The 21,150-nt window shown below is 38.8% G+C and overlaps 9 non-coding genes across 9 annotated transcripts; all 9 read right to left on the minus strand.

The window, feature by feature from the left end:
- Positions 1–3,534: 3,534 nt before the first annotated feature.
- TRNAV-CAC (transfer RNA valine (anticodon CAC)) lies at positions 3,535–3,607 on the minus strand. The gene has a single exon. It is a non-coding gene; the product is annotated as a tRNA-Val (tRNA).
- Positions 3,608–12,652: 9,045 nt separating this feature from the next.
- TRNAV-CAC (transfer RNA valine (anticodon CAC)) lies at positions 12,653–12,725 on the minus strand. Its single transcript has one exon. It is a non-coding gene; the product is annotated as a tRNA-Val (tRNA).
- Positions 12,726–14,004: 1,279 nt separating this feature from the next.
- Positions 14,005–14,077, minus strand: TRNAV-AAC (transfer RNA valine (anticodon AAC)). The gene has a single exon. It is a non-coding gene; the product is annotated as a tRNA-Val (tRNA).
- A 288-nt stretch (positions 14,078–14,365) lies between these two features.
- TRNAV-AAC (transfer RNA valine (anticodon AAC)) lies at positions 14,366–14,438 on the minus strand. Its single transcript has one exon. It is a non-coding gene; the product is annotated as a tRNA-Val (tRNA).
- A 2,371-nt stretch (positions 14,439–16,809) lies between these two features.
- TRNAV-AAC (transfer RNA valine (anticodon AAC)) lies at positions 16,810–16,882 on the minus strand. Its single transcript has one exon. It is a non-coding gene; the product is annotated as a tRNA-Val (tRNA).
- Positions 16,883–17,170: 288 nt separating this feature from the next.
- Positions 17,171–17,243, minus strand: TRNAV-AAC (transfer RNA valine (anticodon AAC)). The gene has a single exon. It is a non-coding gene; the product is annotated as a tRNA-Val (tRNA).
- A 1,740-nt stretch (positions 17,244–18,983) lies between these two features.
- TRNAV-CAC (transfer RNA valine (anticodon CAC)) lies at positions 18,984–19,056 on the minus strand. The gene has a single exon. It is a non-coding gene; the product is annotated as a tRNA-Val (tRNA).
- Positions 19,057–20,335: 1,279 nt separating this feature from the next.
- TRNAV-AAC (transfer RNA valine (anticodon AAC)) lies at positions 20,336–20,408 on the minus strand. Its single transcript has one exon. It is a non-coding gene; the product is annotated as a tRNA-Val (tRNA).
- Positions 20,409–20,696: 288 nt separating this feature from the next.
- Positions 20,697–20,769, minus strand: TRNAV-AAC (transfer RNA valine (anticodon AAC)). The gene has a single exon. It is a non-coding gene; the product is annotated as a tRNA-Val (tRNA).
- Positions 20,770–21,150: the final 381 nt, after the last annotated feature.

The raw sequence follows: 21,150 nt of genomic DNA on the forward strand, positions 1-21,150 counted from the left end.
ATATATACCCACGCACATATACATATATATACCCATACCACACATACATATATATATATATACACCCCCATACATATACATATATATACATATACATATATATATACACACATATATATATATATACACACCCATATCACACCCATACAACGTTATTTATTTATTATAGATTTTTCCCGGCCGGCCCCCCCTGTACAGCCCACCTCACGCATACATTTTAACGACCCCACAAGTGTGGGGGAAGGGGGGGGGCGCGGGAGCAGCCGCCTCTCCAGCCGCATGGCTGACCGGTCCACCCCAACCCCCGTGCCCCGAGACCACTAACGAAAGGGGGGAGGGGTAGGAGGGGCCTCTGCCCGCGCTACACTCCCCATCGGGAGACGGAAGGCCCACACCACGTGGGACTGCGCCCCGAGCGGGCCGCGAGCAGCCGCATGAGTCACACGCGGCGAATTTCCGCGCGGGCTGCATGCCTCGGCCGGATCCCCCCCCCCCTCCCCGCCGGGGTGCCCTTACCGATGGCAGCCACCGCGGGGCTATGCGGATGGAGGAGGCACCCGCCCGCACAACGCTGCGGGAGCAGGTAGTCCCCACCCCCAGGGAAAGAAGCGGGAAAATTCCCGTCAGGCCCCTTCTGCCCGTCAGACCCCCTCTGTCCAGAGACCACCACTCCCCGCCTGCAGCCGCCGACCCCCCTCATGGCACAGGCTTAACTCCGGCCCCCCCAGCTCCATGCTGCGCGCCGCAGATGGAGGATGGGGACGGGCCGCTACACTAAGGGTTCCCTCTCCTCCCTGCATCCCGCCTCCCCCCTCACCGCCGATTCAAAAATCGCGGCTATACAGGAGGGGGGAGTGCCCAGGATTGACCCCCCCTTTCGGGGCCTTACCTTAATTTAACCTGCAGGGAGGAGAGGGACGTCCAAATTGTCTGGCGGGCAGCCAAAGAGGATGTGCTGCCCGCCAGCCTGGCCTTAAGTAGGCCTTCCTGGAACTCCTCCCCTGTCCTGGGGAGGGAGGTGTGGGGGCGGGCCAGCGAGGGGAAGGCCGGACCCCCCCCGGTCATGAAGCCCCCCCGCCTATGGCTAGGGGGGCCGCTTTCTGCGTGTTTAGCAGATGTGATAACCTCTACACTATGGAACTCTTCCAAAAAATTTCTGAAACTGCTTTTCAGTCTGCAAAAAAGCACATCAGATTCATTTGTGTGTGCTTGAAATCTTGCTTAAATTGAGCTTACGTTTTCTGTTTAATAATATATATTTCAAAAAGTACACTTGAACAAACAAGAATCTTACTCTATTTGGTAAAGAAAAAATTGTATGAAAGGATGGTAAAACATAACCCATATTTCTGGATTCAAGATTTCCTTTGCCGTCACAATATCTTGTTTGAAAACGTACATTTATGCATAAAAGACAAGACAACTACATAGTTCCACTGGGTTTTGAACCCAGGTCCTTCTGCGGGTTAAGCAGACGTTATAACCACTACACTATGGAACTCTTAAAAATGTGTTCTGAAACAGCTTTTCTGTCCACAAGAAAGCACATCAGATTCATTTGTGTGTGCTCGAAATCTTGCTTAAATTGAGCTTACGTTTTCTATTTAATAATATATATTTCAAAAAGTACACTTGAACAAACAAGAATCTTACTCTATTTGGTAAAGAAAAAATTGTATGAAAGGATTCTAAAACCATAACCAATATTTCTGGATTCAAGATTTCTGTTGCCGTCACAATATCTTGTTTGAAAACGTACATTTATGCATAAAAAACCAGACAACTACATAGTTCCACTGTGTTTTGAACAACGGACCTTCTGCAAGTGAAGCAGACGTGATAAACATTACACTATGGAACTCTTAAAAAAAAATTCTGAAACAGCTTTTCAGTCCGCAAGAAAGCACATCAGATTCATTTGTGTGTGCTCGAAATCTTGCTTAAATTGTGCTTACGTTTTCTGTTTAATAATATATATTTCAAAAAGTACACTTGAACAAACAAGAATCTTACTCTATTTGGTAAAGAAAAAATTGTATGAAAGGATGGTAAAACCATATTTCTGGATTCAAGATTTCCGTTGCCGTCACAATATCTTGTTTGAAAACATACATTTATGCATTAAAGACAAGACAACTACATAGTTCCACTGGGTTTTGAACACAGGACATTCTGCGTGTGAAGCAGACGTGATAACCACTACACTATGGAACTCTTAAAATTGTTTCCTGAAACAGCTATTCTGTCCGCAAGAAAGCACATCAGATTCATTTGTGTGTGCTCTAAATCTTGCTTAAATTGAGCTTACCTTTTCTGTTTAATAATATATATTTCAAAACGTACACTTGAACAAACAAGAATCTTACTCTATTTGGTAAAGAAAAAATTGTGTGAAAGGATTCTAAAACCAAAACCAATATTTCTGGATTCAAGATTTCTGTTGCCGTCACAATATCTTGTTTGAAAACGTACATTTATGCATAAAAGACCAGACAACTACATAGTTCCACTGTGTTTTGAACAACGGACCTTCTGCGTGTTAAGCAGATGTGATAACCACTACACTATGGAACTCTTAAAATTGTTTCCTGAAACAACTTTTCTGTCCGCAAGAAAGCACATCAGATTCAATTGTGTGTGCTCAAAATCATGCTTAAATTGAGCTTACAGTACCGACACACTTTATTGCAGTGTGGTCGGTACCGCAAGCCGGGAAATCTCCCGGCTTGCTAGTGGCCGCCCCTCGCACGCGCGTCCAGGGGCTCCCCGAGGGAGCCCTGGTGTCCCGCGATCGCGGGACAGCGGCAGGGGGTTCCGGGGGACCCGGCGGACCCGGCAGCGGTAGGGAGAGCGCCCCGATCGAAGGGCGCTCTTCCGCTGCTTCGGCGCGCGCCCGTCACTCTCGGGCGCGTGCCTGGCTACTGCTGCGGCAGAGAACGGGCAAATGCTCGAATAAACTCTGCCGCAGCAGTACGTTTTCTGTTTAATAAAATATATTTCAAATAGTAAACTTGAACAAACATGAATATTATTCTATTTGGTAAAGAAAAAATTGTCTGAAAGGATACTAACACCATATCCAATATTTCTGGATTCAAGATTTCCGTTGCCGTTACAATATCTTGTTTTCGAAAACGTACATTTATGCCTAAAAGACAAGACAACTACATAGTTCCACTGGGTTTTGAACCCAGGACCGTCTGCGTGTGAAGCAGACGTGATAACCACTAAACTATGGAACTCTTAAAATTGTTTCCTGAAACAGCTTTTCTGTCCGCAAGAAAGCACATCAGATTTATTTGTGTGTGCTCAAAATCATGCTAAAATTGAGCTTACGTTTTCTGTTTAATAATATATATTTCAAAAAGTACACTTGAACAAACAAGAATCTTACTCTATTTGTTAAAGAAATTTTTTTATGAAAGGATGCTAAAAACATAACCCATATTTCTGGATTCAAGATTTCCGTTGCCGTCACAATATCTTGTTTGAAAACGTATACAGTATTTATGCATAAAAGACAAGACAACTACATAGTTCCACTGGGTTTTGAACCCAGGACCTTCTGCGTGTGAAGCAGACGTGATAACCACTACACTATGGAACTCTTAAAATGTTTCCTGAAACAGCTTTTCTGTCCACAAGAAAGCACATCAGATTCATTTGTGTGTGCTCGAAATCTTGCTTAAATTGAGCTTACGTTTTCTGTTTAATAATATATATTTCAAAAAGTAAACTTGAACAAACAAGAATCTTACTCTATTTTGGTAAAGAAAAAATTGTATAAAAGGATTCTAAAACCATAACCCATACTTCTGAATTCAAGATTTCCATTGCCGTCACAATATCTTGTTTGAAAACGTACATTTATGCATAAAAACCAGACAACTGATTCTGGCGCATGCGCGGTGGCGGGAAGAATGGACGCTTGAATTCAGTGCTCCGCTTCCACCGGCACAAATAAATAATTAATCCACAGCAGCTCCGCAACCCCGCGACTTTCAAATACAGCAATTCATCCATAAACACCCAGTGATGGCATCGGGCCGAACATCCCGCAATAAAAGTCAGCCGGTGTCCACATTTTTCAGAAAAAAGACAGACCCCCCCCCAGATAACCCCACGAGCCCAAGGCGGCCCACTAACATGGACTCAGCAGCGGACCCCCTCACTGATGAGGCAGGGGACGAGGATATAGTCCGAAGGAAAGACCTCAAAGCTTTTTGCTCCCAGATGAAGCAGTTCTTTCAGACTGAATTATGGGCAATGAGAAAAGACTTAGACGCTATAGGGGAACGCACTGCCGCCATTGAAAATAAATCTGAAGACACATCAGCTGCCTTAACCCTCACACAAAATGAAGTATCCAGCCTGCGGGAGAAGGTCAGAGCCTTAGAGGAGAAGGCTGAGGACACAGAAAACCGCGATAGGCGCAGCAACATTCGAGTGAGGGGGGTCCCAGAAGAGGTTACTGACCCAGAGGAATTTACTGCAAAATGGCTAGAGCACTTATTCCCTGAGAAATCCGACAGAGAGCTGGCAATAGACAGATGCCATAGAGCTCTCAGGGGGAGACCACTGAAAGGAGACCCCCCCAGGGATATTGTGATCCGCCTGCATCACTACCGATTAAAAGAGGAAATATGTAGGATTGCCAGTGAAGCTAAAATCCTGGAATTTGATAATATAACCTTCCAGGTATATCAAGACCTGGCCCCCGCAACCCTTATGAGGAGAAGATCCTTTACTCACATAACAAAAACACTCCGGGACCACAATATCAGATATAGATGGCTATTCCCTTGTGCTATCATGGTCCTACGAAACGGGGTAGCCCACACTCTGAAATCTCCGGAAGAGGGTGCAAGATTCCTGGTTAAAGTTGGGGTAAAAGAGATGCCCCCCAGCCCCTCACACAAAGTCCCACGTTCTACACCTATCCCCAATGCTGATCAGGCTGGAACCTCTGAACTATCACCAGCAGCGTCGGGCTCTGGCAGAGATTCTGCATAAAACACCCTGCCTATTCTAAAGAATTCCTATTTTGGTGCCCAGTCCCAACACCCATTGAACTAAAATCCAACGGATATGCCCCGCTTACTAGCTCTCACCCGGGCTATGGACTCACCTTCAATGGCGACACTGAAGATCCACGGAGTAGATTCACCTGCGACTTTGACAGAACGGCCATCTTCTACAGCTCCTTCCTCCCCGATGGCCGCGGGAACACTGACGGAGTTCGCGCCTTTCATTGATGACGAGGTCCGGTGACGTCACGACATCGCGAGATCACGGCTGACGGCGGATCAAGAAGCACGCAGCCCTATAAGATGACGGAGCGTCGACCAGGCCCTCACGATAGCTGTCCAAGGCGATGCCGGCCTGAACTGGCACTACCCGGGCAGAAACTCCCTGACGATGTAGAAGGTCGCACACAGACCGAAAAGAAGAAGTGGCCTGTCATATGGCGGCAGGGCTCCAAATACAGTTCCCTTTACATGAAACCATCAATGACTTAAAATAAAATGTTCTTTATTCAACACATGCACTCTTAACATTAAAGCAAGAGGGGGAGAAGAAGAACAAGTGGGGAAGAGATAGAGAGGAAGACGAGGCCGAAGAAAAGAGGAGTAAGGGAAAAAAGAGAAGAAGATAGAGGATAAGGAGAGGGGGAAAGAGAGAAAGAAAGGGGAAAGAAAAGGGAAGAAAACAGGAAGGAGAATAAGTAAGAGAAAAATATACAGAAGGCAAACAGAGAATTAAGAGAGAAAAGAGAGAGAGAGGAGGGGGTGATAGATGAAGGGGGGATAAAGGAGAAGGAGGAGGGGATAGAGGGGAGGAAAGTGGAGAAGGTAGTGGGAGATATAAGAAATTGAAGGAGGAGAATTGGGAATGGTGAGTAAAGAAGAAGAGATATGAAAGTGAAGCGAGGTTGAAGAGGAAGATTGGGAGAGGTGGGCACTTGAGAATAAGGGATACAGGACTCAGATAATACATAATGAGCTGGAGGTGCTTACCTCCAGTTTGGGAAAGATGGGTTTATAAAGACAAAGTGGCACATACAGCTCTATTTCAATTCCAATTAACATTATGCAAACCACGGTTATTTTTATATGTTTTATTTTTTATATTTTTATATGTTATGTGTTATATGTATATATATGTGTATATATGTGTTATGTATATATATATATATATATATATATATATATGTATGTTATATATATATGTTATATACTTTATATGGTATATGTTATATATTCTTATATGTTATATGTTACAAAGTTAATGTTTATGCTGGGAATTTAGCACTAAAATACGGGGGAAACTAGTTTATATAAAAAAAAAAAAAAAAAGTTATCACTAGCGGAATAAGATGTAAAATACGTTATATTTATGGATTAAAACATATCTCTATGTATCATTGTGCCGGTGGGGGCTCCCACTAACGCCGGACATGCGTACTATTGTACAGCTCCAAATGCTCCGGAGCTGTACTCAAGTCCCAGGGAGGTCAGTCCCCACTATGGGGAACCGACCCCAAGTATTTAGGGAGCTAACTGACCTACCCTCTGGGCACAAGAGCCGAACTCGGGGGCTCCCGAGGCGAGCTCTTGCTCTATTTGATTTTTTATATTGTATTCTCTTTTTTCTCTGTTTTAATTTGTTTTTCTTATTTTGTTCCTCATGTGACTTTCCCTGTTCAGTAAACCCACCCCCTCCTCACCCTTCTCCCCGACCCCTCCCAACCCCTAGGAGACGAGAGACTGATCATGGTCGAGGTAAGAATCCCAATAGAAGCAATATGGATGTAGAAGCACAAATGAAAACTCTTAGACACACCAGGATGGGTGAGTACATACATATATCACAGAGAGCCAATACTCAGGGTATGTAATATGGCATTAACAATATTCTCGCACAATGTTAAAGGCTTTAATAGCCCAATCAAAAGGCGGATAGCTTTCGCTGACTACAAGAGAAAAAAAGCAGACATACTGTTATTGCAAGAAACACACTTTAGCAACACAAACACACCCAAATTCCTGGACAAGGGTTTTTCTCATTTCTATACATCCTCAGCCCCAATTAAAAAACGAGGAGTTGCCATCCTTTTCAACAATAATACCCCATTTGTGGCCCAGAAAGTTAAAAAAGATAAAGACGGCAGATTCCTCATATTAATTGGAACAATATACGAACAATGGATTACAATAGCTACCATATACGCCCCATGCATACAGGACGCAACGTTCTTTAGCAAATTCTTTCAAACCCTTCAAGCAATAGCAAAGGGATGCGTCATACTGGCAGGGGATTTCAACATGACAATACATCCGGGCCTCGATAGATCAGGAGGAGGGCAGTCAGATAACAAGAAAACAAGGGCATCCCTGATCCAAGGTTGCAAAAACAACCAGTTGGCAGATATATGGCGGGAGATGCATCCAATAGACAGGGACTATACGTTCTTTTCCCATCCACACCACACATATAGCAGAATCGATTACTTCCTGGTTTCATGTCGAATGGTTCCAATGGTCTCCCATACGGCGATTCATGATATTTCATGGTCGGACCATGCACCAATCGAGCTAAGGTGCAAAGATATTCGGCTCAGCCGACCGGGGGCGAACTGGAAACTTAATGAATCCATCCTTAAGATCCCTGAAATGTGCTCAACAATCGGGAACGAAATAGAGCAGTTCTTCCGTATCAACACAGGCTCCGTGGAATCCCATACTGTATTATGGGAGGCTTATAAAGCTACACTACGTGGTGTTATAATTAGTATCACAGCAAGGCGGAAAAGAGAAAGAGAGGCCAAAATCATTGCTTTACAATCCAAACTACACACCCTAACATCCAAACATAAAGCTAACCCCGATATACAACTACTACAGGCAATCAAGGACATTAAGATAGAATTGAATATGCTATTAACCTCCAAAGCCGATAACTCACTGAGTTGGTCCAAGAGGAAGTTTTATGAAAAGGCTAATAGACCGGATACGATGCTAGCCCGAGCGCTACAAAACAGGCAATCTAAGTTTAACATCCAAGCTATACGCTTAAAATCTAATAATTGTACGGCCAACCCACAAAAAATAGTAGAAGAATTTGGAGAATTCTATAGATCCCTTTATGATGGGAAAAAAGTGGCACATAATCAATATACGAGCACAGCCTTAAGAGATTTCTTAGCTACCTCGAACATAGGTAGATTAACAGAGTGCGACCGACAAGCCCTGAGTACTTCACATTAGAAGAGGTAGAACAGGCTATTAAAGAACTTAAACCTTCAAAGGCACCTGGACCTGACGGTTTCTCAGGGCTTTATTACAAGAAATATATGAAATATTTAGCCCCAAGGTTGCTCCACATGTTTAATGCAATTTTAGCAGGAGCTCCCATCCCCGGAGATATGCTGCGAGCGTCCATATCATTAATACATAAACCTGGCAAAGACCCGCTGGACTGCAAAAGTTACAGACCGATCTCCCTAATCAACACAGATATTAAGTTGTATGCTAAATTATTAGCCAACAGATTAGGTCTTATCCTACCCAGACTTATACACCCAGATCAGGTCGGGTTTATCGCAGGGAGACAAGCAGCGGACAACACCCGACGTATTATTGATCTGATAGAATTGGCTAATAAAAATAACACCCAAAGCATGTTGTTAAGTCTGGACGCTGAAAAAGCATTTGATAGGATAGACTGGCCATACCTACAAGAAACGCTCGCAGCATTTGGCTTCGGGGATCAGATGAGTAGGGCGATCATGTCGTTATACTCAAACCCAACAGCTAGGGTGATACACCAGGGCTTCCCGTCACCTTCATTCGAAATCAAAAGTGGCACCCGACAAGGATGCCCGTTATCTCCCCTTCTATTCGCCCTGTGTATTGAACCACTAGCTGCTAAAATACGAGCTAATCCGGATATCGCAGGGTTAAACGCTTACTCACAATCACATAAAGCGGCCCTGTATGCAGACGATATCCTATTAATCATAACAAAACCCCTTACCACATTACCCAACCTATTTGACCTCCTGAGCAGATTCTCAAAGATATCTGGATTTAAAATTAACCAATCTAAATCGGAAGCACTCAACATTAATCTCCCCAGTCACACGGAAAAGCTGTTGAGGTTAAACTTCCAGTTCAGCTGGCAACAGAAACACATAAAATATTTAGGAATCCACATCACCAGAGGGGTCAACCTCATATACAGTGCAAATTATCCCCATCTAATTCGGACTCTTAAAAAAGATCTATACAGATGGTCCTCTAAGAGGATATCATGGATCGGTAGGATACATAGTGTCAAAATGAACCTATTGCCACGTATCCTTTATCTCTTTCAGACACTCCCTGTGCCACTCAAAACAAAAGATATACTCTCGCTCCAAACAGAAATCTATAAATTTATCTGGGGTAGGAAAAAACCGAGAGTTAATCGCTCCAATATGAAAAGACCTGTTGCTGCCGGTGGTTTGGCGGTACCCTGTTTATTAACATACTATAAAGCGGCCCAATTAAGCCAAATTGTTCAATGGCACTCTAACCCCCAATTGAAACGATGGGTAGAGTTGGAAAACGCCGCATGTTCTCCAAAGGAACTTAGCGACCTGATTTGGTTACCAAAATTAGCGTTTAACCACAGAGAGATGCCGCTCACCTCAATGACCAACTCTTTATCGATTTGGGAGGCGACAAAATTTAAGAACACTCTGACATCAAAGTACTCAATGATGTCCCCCCTTTGGTATAACCCAGCGTTCGCACCCGGTATGGCAGGGACTAGTATCCCGATCTGGAAACAAAAAGGCTATTCACGAATAAAAGACCTGGAGGGAGACAACCAGAAAATCAAGACCTTCGATCAATTGAGATTAGAAAACGAAATACCTCACTCTGAATTTTTTAAATACCTCCAGGTCAGAGCATTTTATAACAAATTTACCCCATATCCCCCTTTGACGAAATTCGAAAAGCTCTGTCGGAATGACGCCGACACAAAGGGACTTATATCAACAATTTACGGAGAGGTAATCGGTTCTGCTGACCCCAAACAACAAATCCCTACATATAGGACTAAATGGGAAACAGATCTAGGGGAAACCCTAGAAGATGAGGAATGGAGCGCCATCTATTTGGCCTCCGCCAAAAGCTCCATATGTACCACCCTAAAAGAGAATGCATATAAGGTCCTCATGAGGTGGTACCTCACCCCACTGAATTTATCTAAATATATACAAGGATCCTCCCCACTATGCCCCAAGCAGTGTGGAGGATCAGCAGATTTGTTGCACATGCTGTGGTCTTGCCCAAAATTACTCCCGATCTGGGACGAAATCAGAAATTGGATCCAGAGGGTTTTTGACCTCACAATCCCCCCTGACCCGTGGCTGTTCTTGCTAAACAGACCACTGCCGGGCCTATCAAAAGCAAATTCCAAGCTAATAGCACATTTTGCTCTCGCAACGAGATGCGAGATCGCAGCATTGTGGAAAAGCCCTGACATACCAAACATCCCAAAGATTCGAAATCGCATTTGGTTCATCTGCCAGATGGATAAGTTAACCAGTCTAGTTAACGACACTGGCGACAATTTTCTAAAAGTCTGGACGCCATGGTTGGCACAGACAGATATCCCGGGGATTGAGAGCACCACAATCTGGCATTAATATCAGCAAATGCGTTCTCTTCTGGGGGAGTCAACATATACAAACAGATTCACAACTGCCGGAGAAGGAATAAAACTTTTATATGCCCTCAAGACCAACTCAAAGACCGATTCTCCTTTCCTTTCCCCCCCCCCCCCCTCCCCCTCACAAACCCTCCCCACACCCTCCCTCCCTTTCCCTTCAAGAGATTTTTTTTTTTTTTTTTTTTTTTTCTATTTATTATTTTATATATATATATATATATACATATCTCTATTGTAATTTAACCCTGATTATTATTTTTATTATTGCTCTTACTATATGATTTGCTAATACACCATATGGCCGAGTAGGGACCGAAAAGCCATATGATTCTATCATATACACCAATATTCCTGAACGATCTACAATACTATATCTATGTCCAATGTACACAAGTAGCCATTCTAAGTTCATATTTTGTATTGTACAATTATGTATGCTTTTACCAATAAAACACAAGTTATAAAAAAAAAAAAAAAAACAGACAACTACATAGTTCCACTGGGTTTTGAACCCAGGATCTTCTGCAAGTGAAGCAGACGTGATAAACATTACACTATGGAACTCTTAAAAAAAAATTCTGAAACAGCTTTCCAGTCAGCAAGAAAGCACATCAGATTCATTTGTGTGTGCTCGAAATCTTGCTTAAATTGTGCTTACGTTTTCTGTTTAATAATATATATTTCAAAAAGTACACTTGAACAAACAAGAATATTATTCTATTTGGTAAAGAAAAAATTGTCTGAAAGGATTCTAAAACCATAACCAATATTTCTGTATTCAAGATTTCTGTTGCCGTCACAATATCTTGTTTGAAAACGTACATTTAAGCATAGAAGACCAGACAACTACATAGATCCACTGTGTTTTGAACAACGGACCTTCTGCGTGTTAAGCAGATGTGATAACCACTACACTATGGAACTCTTAAAAATGTTTTCTGAAACAGCTTTTCAGTCCGCAAAAAGCACATCAGATTAATTTGTGTGTGCTTGAAATCTTGCTTAAATTGAGCTAACGTTTTCTGTTTAATAATATATATTTCAAAAAGTACACTTGAACAAACAAGAATTTTACTCTATTTGGTAAAGAAAAAATTGTATGAAAGGATTCTAAAATCATAACCAATATTTCTGGAATCAAGATTTCTGTTGCCGTCACAATATCTTGTTTGAAAACGTACATTTATGCATAAAAGACAAGGCAACTACATAGTTCCACTGTGTTCTGAACAACTGACCTTCTGCGTGTTAAGCAGATGTGATAACCACTATACATTGGAACTCTTAAAATTGTTTCCTGAAACAGCTTTTCTGTCCGCAAGAAAGCACATCAGATTCATTTGTGTGTGCTCGAAACCTTGCTTAAATTGAGCTTACGTTTTCTGTTTAATAATATATATTTCAAAAGTACAATTGAACAAACAAGAATCTTACTCTATTTGGTAAAGAAAAAACTGTCTGAAAGGATACTAAAACCATATCCAATATTTCTGGATTCAAGATTTCCGTTGCCGTTACAATATCTTGTTTTCGAAAACGTACATTTATGCATAAAAGACCAGACAACTACATAGTTCCACTGGCTTTTGAACCCAGGACCTTCTGCGGGTTAAGCAGACGTGATAACCACTACACTATGGAACTCTTAAAAATGTTCTCTGAAACAGCTTTTCTGTACACAAGAAAGCACATCAGATTCATTTGTGTGTGCTCAAAATCTTGCTTAAATTGATCTTACGTTTTCTGTTTAATAATATATATTTCAAAAAGTACACTTGAACAAACAAGAATCTTACTCTATTTGGTAAAGATAAAATTGTATGAAAGATGGTACAACCATAACCCATATTTCTGGATTCAAGATTTCCGTTGCCGTCACAATATCTTGTTTGAATACGTACATTTATGCATAAATGAAAAGACAACAACATAGTTCCACTGGGTTTTGAACCCAGGACCTTCTGCGTGTGAAGCAGACGTGATAACCACTACACTATGGAACTCTTAAAATTGTTTCCTGAAACAGCTTTTCTGTACGCAAGAAAGCACATCAGATTCATTTGTGTGTGCTGGAAACCTTGCTTAAATTGAGCTTACGTTTTCTGTTTAATAATATATATTTCAAAACGTACACTTGAACAAACAAGAATCTTACTCTATTTGGTAAAGAAAAAATTGTATGAAAAGATGGTAAAACCATAACCCATATTTCTGTATTCAAGATTTCTGTTGCCGTCACAATATCTTGTTTGAAAACGTACATTTAAGCATAGAAGACCAGACAACTACATAGATCCACTGTGTTTTGAACCCAGGACCTTCTGCGGGTTAAGCAGACGTGATAACCACTACACTACGGAACTCTTAAAAATGTTCTCTGAAACAGCTATTCTGTCCACAAGAAAGCACATCAGATTCATTTGTGTGTGCTCGAAATCTTGCTTAAATTGAGCTTACGTTTTCTGTTTAATAATATATATTTCAAAAAGTACACTTGAACAAACAAGAATCTTACTATTTTTGGTAAAGAAAAAATTGTCTGAAAGGATTCTAAAACCATAACCAATATTTCTGTTTTCAAGATTTCTGTTGCCGTCACAATATCTTGTTTGAAAACGTACATTTAAGCATAGAAGACCAGACAACTACATAGATCCACTGTGTTATTAACAACGGACCTTCTGGATGTTAAGCAGATGTGATAACCACTACACTATGGAACTCTTCCAAAAAATTTCTGAAACAGCTTTTCAGTCTGCAAAAAAGCACATCAGATTCAATTGTGTGTGCTTGAAATCTTGCTTAAATTGAGCTTACGTTTTCTGTTTAATAATATATATTTCAAAAAGTACACTTGAACAAACAAGAATCTTACTCTATTTGGTAAAGAAAAAATTGTATGAAAGGATGGTAAAACCATAACCCATATTTCTGGATCCACTGTGTTTTGAACAACGGACCTTCTGCATGTTAAGCAGATGTGATAACCACTACACTATGGAACTCTTAAAAATGCTTCCTGAAACAGATTTTCTGTCCGCAATAAAGCACATCAGATTCATTTGCACTAAACCTTGCTTAAATTGAGCTTACGTTTTCTGTTTAATAATATATATTTCAAAAAGTACACTTGAACTAAAGAGAATCTTACTATTTTTGGTAAAGAAAAAATTGTCTGAAAGGATACTAAAACCATAACCAATATGTCTGGATTCAAGATTGCCTTCACAATATCTTGTTTTCGAAAACGTTCATTTATGCATAAAAGACCTGACAACTACATAGTTCCACTGGGTTTTGAACCCAGGACCTTCTGCGTGTTAAGCAGACGTGATAACCACTACACTATGGAACTCTTATAAATTTTTTCTGAAACAGCTTTTCAGTCCGCAAAAAGCACATCAGATTAATTTGTGTGTGCACGAAACCTTGCTTAAATTGAGCTTAAGTTTTCTGTTTAATAATATATATTTCAAAAAGTACACATGAACAAAAAAGAATCTTACTCTATTTGGTAAAGAAAAAATTGTCTGAAAGGATACTAAAACCATATCCAATATTTCTGGATTCAAGATTTCCGTTGCCGTTACAATATCTTGTTTTCGAAAACGTACATTTATGCATAGAAGACCAGACAACTACATAGTTCCACTGGGTTTTGAACCCAGGACCTTCTGCGTGTTAAGCAGACGTGATAACCACTACACTATGGAACTCTTATAAATGTTTTCTGAAACAGCTTTTCAGTCCGCAAAAAGCACATCAGATTCAATTGTGTGTGCTTGAAATCTTGCTTAAATTGAGCTAACGTTTTCTGTTTAATAATATATATTTCAAAAAGTACACTTGAACAAACAAGAATCTTACTCAATTTGGTAAAGAAAAAATTGTATGAAAGGATGGTAAAACATAACCCATATTTCTGGATTCAAGATTTCCTTTGCCGTCACAATATCTTGTTTGAAAACGTACATTTATGCATAAAAGACAAGACAACTACATAGTTCCACTGGGTTTTGAACCCAGGTCCTTCTGCGGGTTAAGCAGACGTTATAACCACTACACTATGGAACTCTTAAAAATGTTCTATGGAACTCTTAAAAATGTTCTCTGAAACAGCTTTTCTGTCCACAAGAAAGCACATCAGATTTATTTGTGTGTGCTCTAAATCTTGCTTAAATTGAGCTTACGTTTTCTGTTTAATAATATATATTTCAAAAAGTACACTTGAACAAACAAGAATCTTACTCTATTTGGTAAAGAAAAAATTGTATGAAAGGATTCTAAAACCATAACCAATATTTCTGGATTCAAGATTTCTGTTGCCGTCACAATATCTTGTTTGAAAACGTACATTTATGCATAAAAAACCAGACAACTACATAGTTCCACTGTGTTTTGAACAACGGACCTTCTGCAAGTGAAGCAGACGTGATAAACATTACATTATGGAACTCTTAAAAAAAAATTCTGAAACAGCTTTTCAGTCCGCAAGAAAGCACATCAGATTCATTTGTGTGTGCTCGAAATCTTGCTTAAATTGTGCTTACGTTTTCTGTTTAATAATATATATTTCAAAAAGTACACTTGAACAAACAAGAATCTTACTCTATTTGGTAAAGAAAAAATTGTATGAAAGGATGGTAAAACCATATTTCTGGATTCAAGATTTCCGTTTCCGTCACAATATCTTGTTTGAAAACATACATTTATGCATAAAAGACAAGACAACTACATAGTTCCACTGGGTTTTGAACACAGGACATTCTGCGTGTGAAGCAGACGTGATAACCACTACACTATGGAACTCTTAAAATTGTTTCCTGAAACAGCTATTCTGTCCGCAAGAAAGCACATCAGATTCATTTGTGTGTGCTCGAAATCTTGCTTAAATTGATCTTACGTTTTCTGTTTAATAATATATATTTCAAAAAGTACACTTGAACAAACAAGAATCTTACTCTATTTGGTAAAGAAAAAATTGTATGAAAGATGGTACAACCATAACCCATATTTCTGGATTCAAGATTTCCGTTTCCGTCACAATATCTTGTTTGAATACGTACATTTATGCATAAATGACAAGACAACTACATAGTTACACTGGGTTTTGAACCCAGGACCTTCTGCGTGTGAAGCAGACGTGATAACCACTACACTATGGAACTCTTAAAATTGTTTCCTGAAACAGCTTTTCTGTCCTCAAGAAAGCACATCAGATTCATTTGTGTGTGCTGGAAACCTTGCTTAAATTGAGCTTACGTTTTCTGTTTAATAATATATATTTCAAAACGTACACTTGAACAAACAAGAATCTTACTCTATTTGGTAAAGAAAAAATTGTATGAAAAGATGGTAAAACCATAACCCATATTTCTGTATTCAAGATTTCTGTTGCCGTCACAATATCTTGTTTGAAAACGTACATTTAAGCATAGAAGACCAGGCAACTACATAGATCCACTGTGTTTTGAACCCAGGACCTTCTGCGGGTTAAGCAGACGTGATAACCACTACACTACGGAACTCTTAAAAATGTTCTCTGAAACAGCTATTCAGTCTGCAAAAAAGCACATCAGATTCAATTGTGTGTGCTTGAAATCTTGCTTAAATTGAGCTTACGTTTTCTGTTTAATAATATATATTTCAAAAAGTACACTTGAACAAACAAGAATCTTACTCTATTTGGTAAAGATAAAATTGTATGAAAGGATGGTAAAACCATAACCCATATTTCTGGATCCACTGTGTTTTGAACAACGGACCTTCTGCATGTTAAGCAGATGTGATAACCACTACACTATGGAACTCTTAAAAATGCTTCCTGAAACAGATTTTCTGTCCGCAATAAAGCACATCAGATTCATTTGCACTAAACCTTGCTTAAATTGAGCTTATGTTTTCTGTTTAATAATATATATTTCAAAAAGTACACTTGAACTAAAGAGAATCTTACTATTTTTGGTAAAGAAAAAATTGTCTGAAAGGATACTAAAACCATAACCAATATTTCTGGATTCAAGATTGCCTTCACAATATCTTGTTTTCGAAAACGTTCATTTATGCATAAAAGACCTGACAACTACATAGTTCCACTGGGTTTTGAACCCAGGACCTTCTGCGTGTTAAGCAGACGTGATAACCACTACACTATGGAACTCTTATAAATTTTTTCTGAAACAGCTTTTCAGTCCGTTAAAAGCACATCAGATTAATTTGTGTGTGCACGAAACCTTGCTTAAATTGAGCTTAAGTTTTCTGTTTAATAATATATATTTCAAAAAGTACACATGAACAAAAAAGAATCTTACTCTATTTGGTAAAGAAAAAATTGTCTGAAAGGATACTAAAACCATATCCAATATTTCTGGATTCAAGATTTCCATTGCCGTTACAATATCTTGTTTTCGAAAACGTACATTTATGCATAGAAGACCAGACAACTACATAGTTCCACTGGGTTTTGAACCCAGGACCTTCTGCGTGTTAAGCAGACGTGATAACCACTACACTATGGAACTCTTATAAATGTTTTCTGAAACAGCTTTTCAGTCCGCAAAAAGCACATCAGATTCAATTGTGTGTGCTTGAAATCTTGCTTAAATTGAGCTAACGTTTTCTGTTTAATAATATATATTTCAAAAAGTACACTTGAACAAACAAGAATCTTACTCAATTTGGTAAAGAAAAAATTGTATGAAAGGATGGTAAAACATAACCCATATTTCTGGATTCAAGATTTCCTTTGCCGTCACAATATCTTGTTTGAAAACGTACATTTATGCATAAAAGACAAGACAACTACATAGTTCCACTGGGTTTTGAACCCAGGTCCTTCTGCGGGTTAAGCAGACGTTATAACCACTACACTATGGAACTCTTAAAAATGTTCTATGGAACTCTTAAAAATGTTCTCTGAAACAGCTTTTCTGTCCACAAGAAAGCACATCAGATTCATTTGTGTGTGCTCGAAATCTTGCTTAAATTGAGCTTACGTTTTCTGTTTAATAATTTATATTTCAAAAAGTACACTTGAACAAACAAGAATCTTACTCTATTTGGTAAAGAAAAAATTGTATGAAAGGATTCTAAAACCATAACCAATATTTCTGGATTCAAGATTTCTGTTGCCGTCACAATATCTTGTTTGAAAACGTACATTTATGCATAAAAAACCAGACAACTACATAGTTCCACTGTGTTTTGAACAACGGACCTTCTGCAAGTGAAGCAGACGTGATAAACATTACATTATGGAACTCTTAAAAAAAAATTCTGAAACAGCTTTTCAGTCCGCAAGAAAGCACATCAGATTCATTTGTGTGTGCTCGAAATCTTGCTTAAATTGTGCTTACGTTTTCTGTTTAATAATATATATTTCAAAAAGTACACTTGAACAAACAAGAATCTTACTCTATTTGGTAAAGAAAAAATTGTATGAAAGGATGGTAAAACCATTTTTCTGGATTCAAGATTTCCGTTGCCGTCACAATATCTTGTTTGAAAACATACATTTATGCATAAAAGACAAGACAACTACATAGTTCCATTGGGTTTTGAACCCAGGACCTTCTGCGTGTTAAGCAGATGTGATAACCACTATACTATGGAACTCTTAAAATTGTTTCCTGAAACAGCTTTTCTGTCCGCAAGAAAGCACATCAGATTCATTTGTGTGTGCTCGAAACCTTGCTTAAATTGAGCTTACGTTTTCTGTTTAATAATATATATTTCAAAAGTACAATTGAACAAACAAGAATCTTACTCTATTTGGTAAAGAAAAAACTGTCTGAAAGGATACTAAAACCATATCCAATATTTCTGGATTCAAGATTTCCGTTGCCGTTACAATATCTTGTTTTCGAAAACGTACATTTATGCATAAAAGACCAGACAACTTCATAGTTCCACTGGCTTTTGAACCCAGGACCTTCTGCGGGTTAAGCAGACGTGATAACCACTACACTATGGAACTCTTAAAAATGTTCTCTGAAACAGCTTTTCTGTACACAAGAAAGCACATCAGATTCATTTGTGTGTGCTCGAAATCTTGCTTAAATTGATCTTACGTTTTCTGTTTAATAATATATATTTCAAAAAGTACACTTGAACAAACAAGAATCTTACTCTATTTGGTAAAGATAAAATTGTATGAAAGATGGTACAACCATAACCCATATTTCTGGATTCAAGATTTCCGTTGCCGTCACAATATCTTGTTTGAATACGTACATTTATGCATAAATGACAAGACAACTACATAGTTCCACTGGGTTTTGAACCCAGGACCTTCTGCGTGTGAAGCAGACGTGATAACCACTACACTATGGAACTCTTAAAATTGTTTCCTGAAACAGCTTTTCTGTCCGCAAGAAAGCACATCAGATTAATTTGTGTGTGCTGGAAACCTTGCTTAAATTGAGCTTACGTTTTCTGTTTAATAATATATATTTCAAAACGTACACTTGAACAAACAAAAATCTTACTCTATTTGGTAAAGAAAAAATTGTATGAAAAGATGGTAAAACCATAACCCATATTTCTGTATTCAAGATTTCTGTTGCCGTCACAATATCTTGTTTGAAAACGTACATTTAAGCATAGAAGACCAGACAACTACATAGATCCACTGTGTTTTGAACCCAGGACCTTCTGCGGGTTAAGCAGACATGATAACCACTACACTACGGAACTCTTAAAAATGTTCTCTGAAACAGCTATTCTGTCCACAAGAAAGCACATCAGATTCATTTGTGTGTGCTCGAAATCTTGCTTAAATTGAGCTTACGTTTTCTGTTTAATAATATATATTTCAAAAAGTACACTTGAACAAACAAGAATCTTACTATTTTTGGTAAAGAAAAAATTGTCTGAAAGGATTCTAAAACCATAACCAATATTTCTGTTTTCAAGATTTCTGTTGCCGTCACAATATCTTGTTTGAAAACGTACATTTAAGCATAGAAGACCAGACAACTACATAGATCCACTGTGTTTTGAACAACGGACCTTCTGGATGTTAAGCAGATGTGATAACCACTACACTATGGAACTCTTCCAAAAAATTTCTGAAACAGCTTTTCGGTCTGCAAAAAAGCACATCAGATTCAATTGTGTGTGCTTGAAATCTTGCTTAAATTGAGCTTACGTTTTCTGTTTAATAATATATATTTCAAAAAGTACACTTGAACAAACAAGAATCTTACTCTATTTGGTAAAGAAAAAATTGTATGAAAGGATGGTAAAACCATAACCCATATTTCTGGATCCACTGTGTTTTGAACAACGAACCTTCTGCATGTTAAGCAGATGTGATAACCACTACACTATGGAACTCTTAAAAATGCTTCCTGAAACAGATTTTCTGTCCGCAATAAAGCACATCAGATTCATTTGCACTAAACCTTGCTTAAATTGAGCTTACGTTTTCTGTTTAATAATATATATTTCAAAAAGTACACTTGAACTAAAGAGAATCTTACTATTTTTGGTAAAGAAAAAATTGTCTGAAAGGATACTAAAACCATAACCAATATTTCTGGATTCAAGATTGCCTTCACAATATCTTGTTTTCGAAAACGTTCATTTATGCATAAAAGACCTGACAACTACATAGTTCCACTGGGTTTTGAACCCAGGACCTTCTGCGTGTTAAGCAGACGTGATAACCACTACACTATGGAACTCTTATAAATTTTTTCTGAAACAGCTTTTCAGTCCGTTAAAAGCACATCAGATTAATTTGTGTGTGCAAGAAACCTTGCTTAAATTGAGCTTAAGTTTTCTGTTTAATAATATATATTTCAAAAAGTACACATGAACAAAAAAGAATCTTACTCTATTTGGTAAAGAAAAAATTGTCTGAAAGGATACTAAAACCATATCCAATATTTCTGGATTCAAGATTTCCATTGCCGTTACAATATCTTGTTTTCGAAAACGTACATTTATGCATAGAAGACCAGACAACTACATAGTTCCACTGGGTTTTGAACCCAGGACCTTCTGCGTGTTAAGCAGACGTGATAACCACTACACTATGGAACTCTTATAAATTTTTTCTGAAACAGCTTTTCAGTCCGCAAAAAGCACATCAGATTCAATTGTGTGTGCTTGAAATCTTGCTTAAATTGAGCTAACGTTTTCTGTTTAATAATATATATTTCAAAAAGTACACTTGAACAAACAAGAATCTTACTCAATTTGGTAAAGAAAAAATTGTATGAAAGGATGGTAAAACATAACCCATATTTCTGGATTCAAGATTTCCTTTGCCGTCACAATATCTTGTTTGAAAACGTACATTTATGCATAAAAGACAAGACAACTACATAGTTCCACTGGGTTTTGAACCCAGGTCCTTCTGCGGGTTAAGCAGACGTTATAACCACTACACTATGGAACTCTTAAAAATGTTCTATGGAACTC

The sequence above is a fragment of the Ascaphus truei genome, chromosome 18 (genome assembly GCF_040206685.1).
Source record: "Ascaphus truei isolate aAscTru1 chromosome 18, aAscTru1.hap1, whole genome shotgun sequence".
NCBI classification, from domain to species: Eukaryota; Metazoa; Chordata; class Amphibia; order Anura; family Ascaphidae; genus Ascaphus; species Ascaphus truei.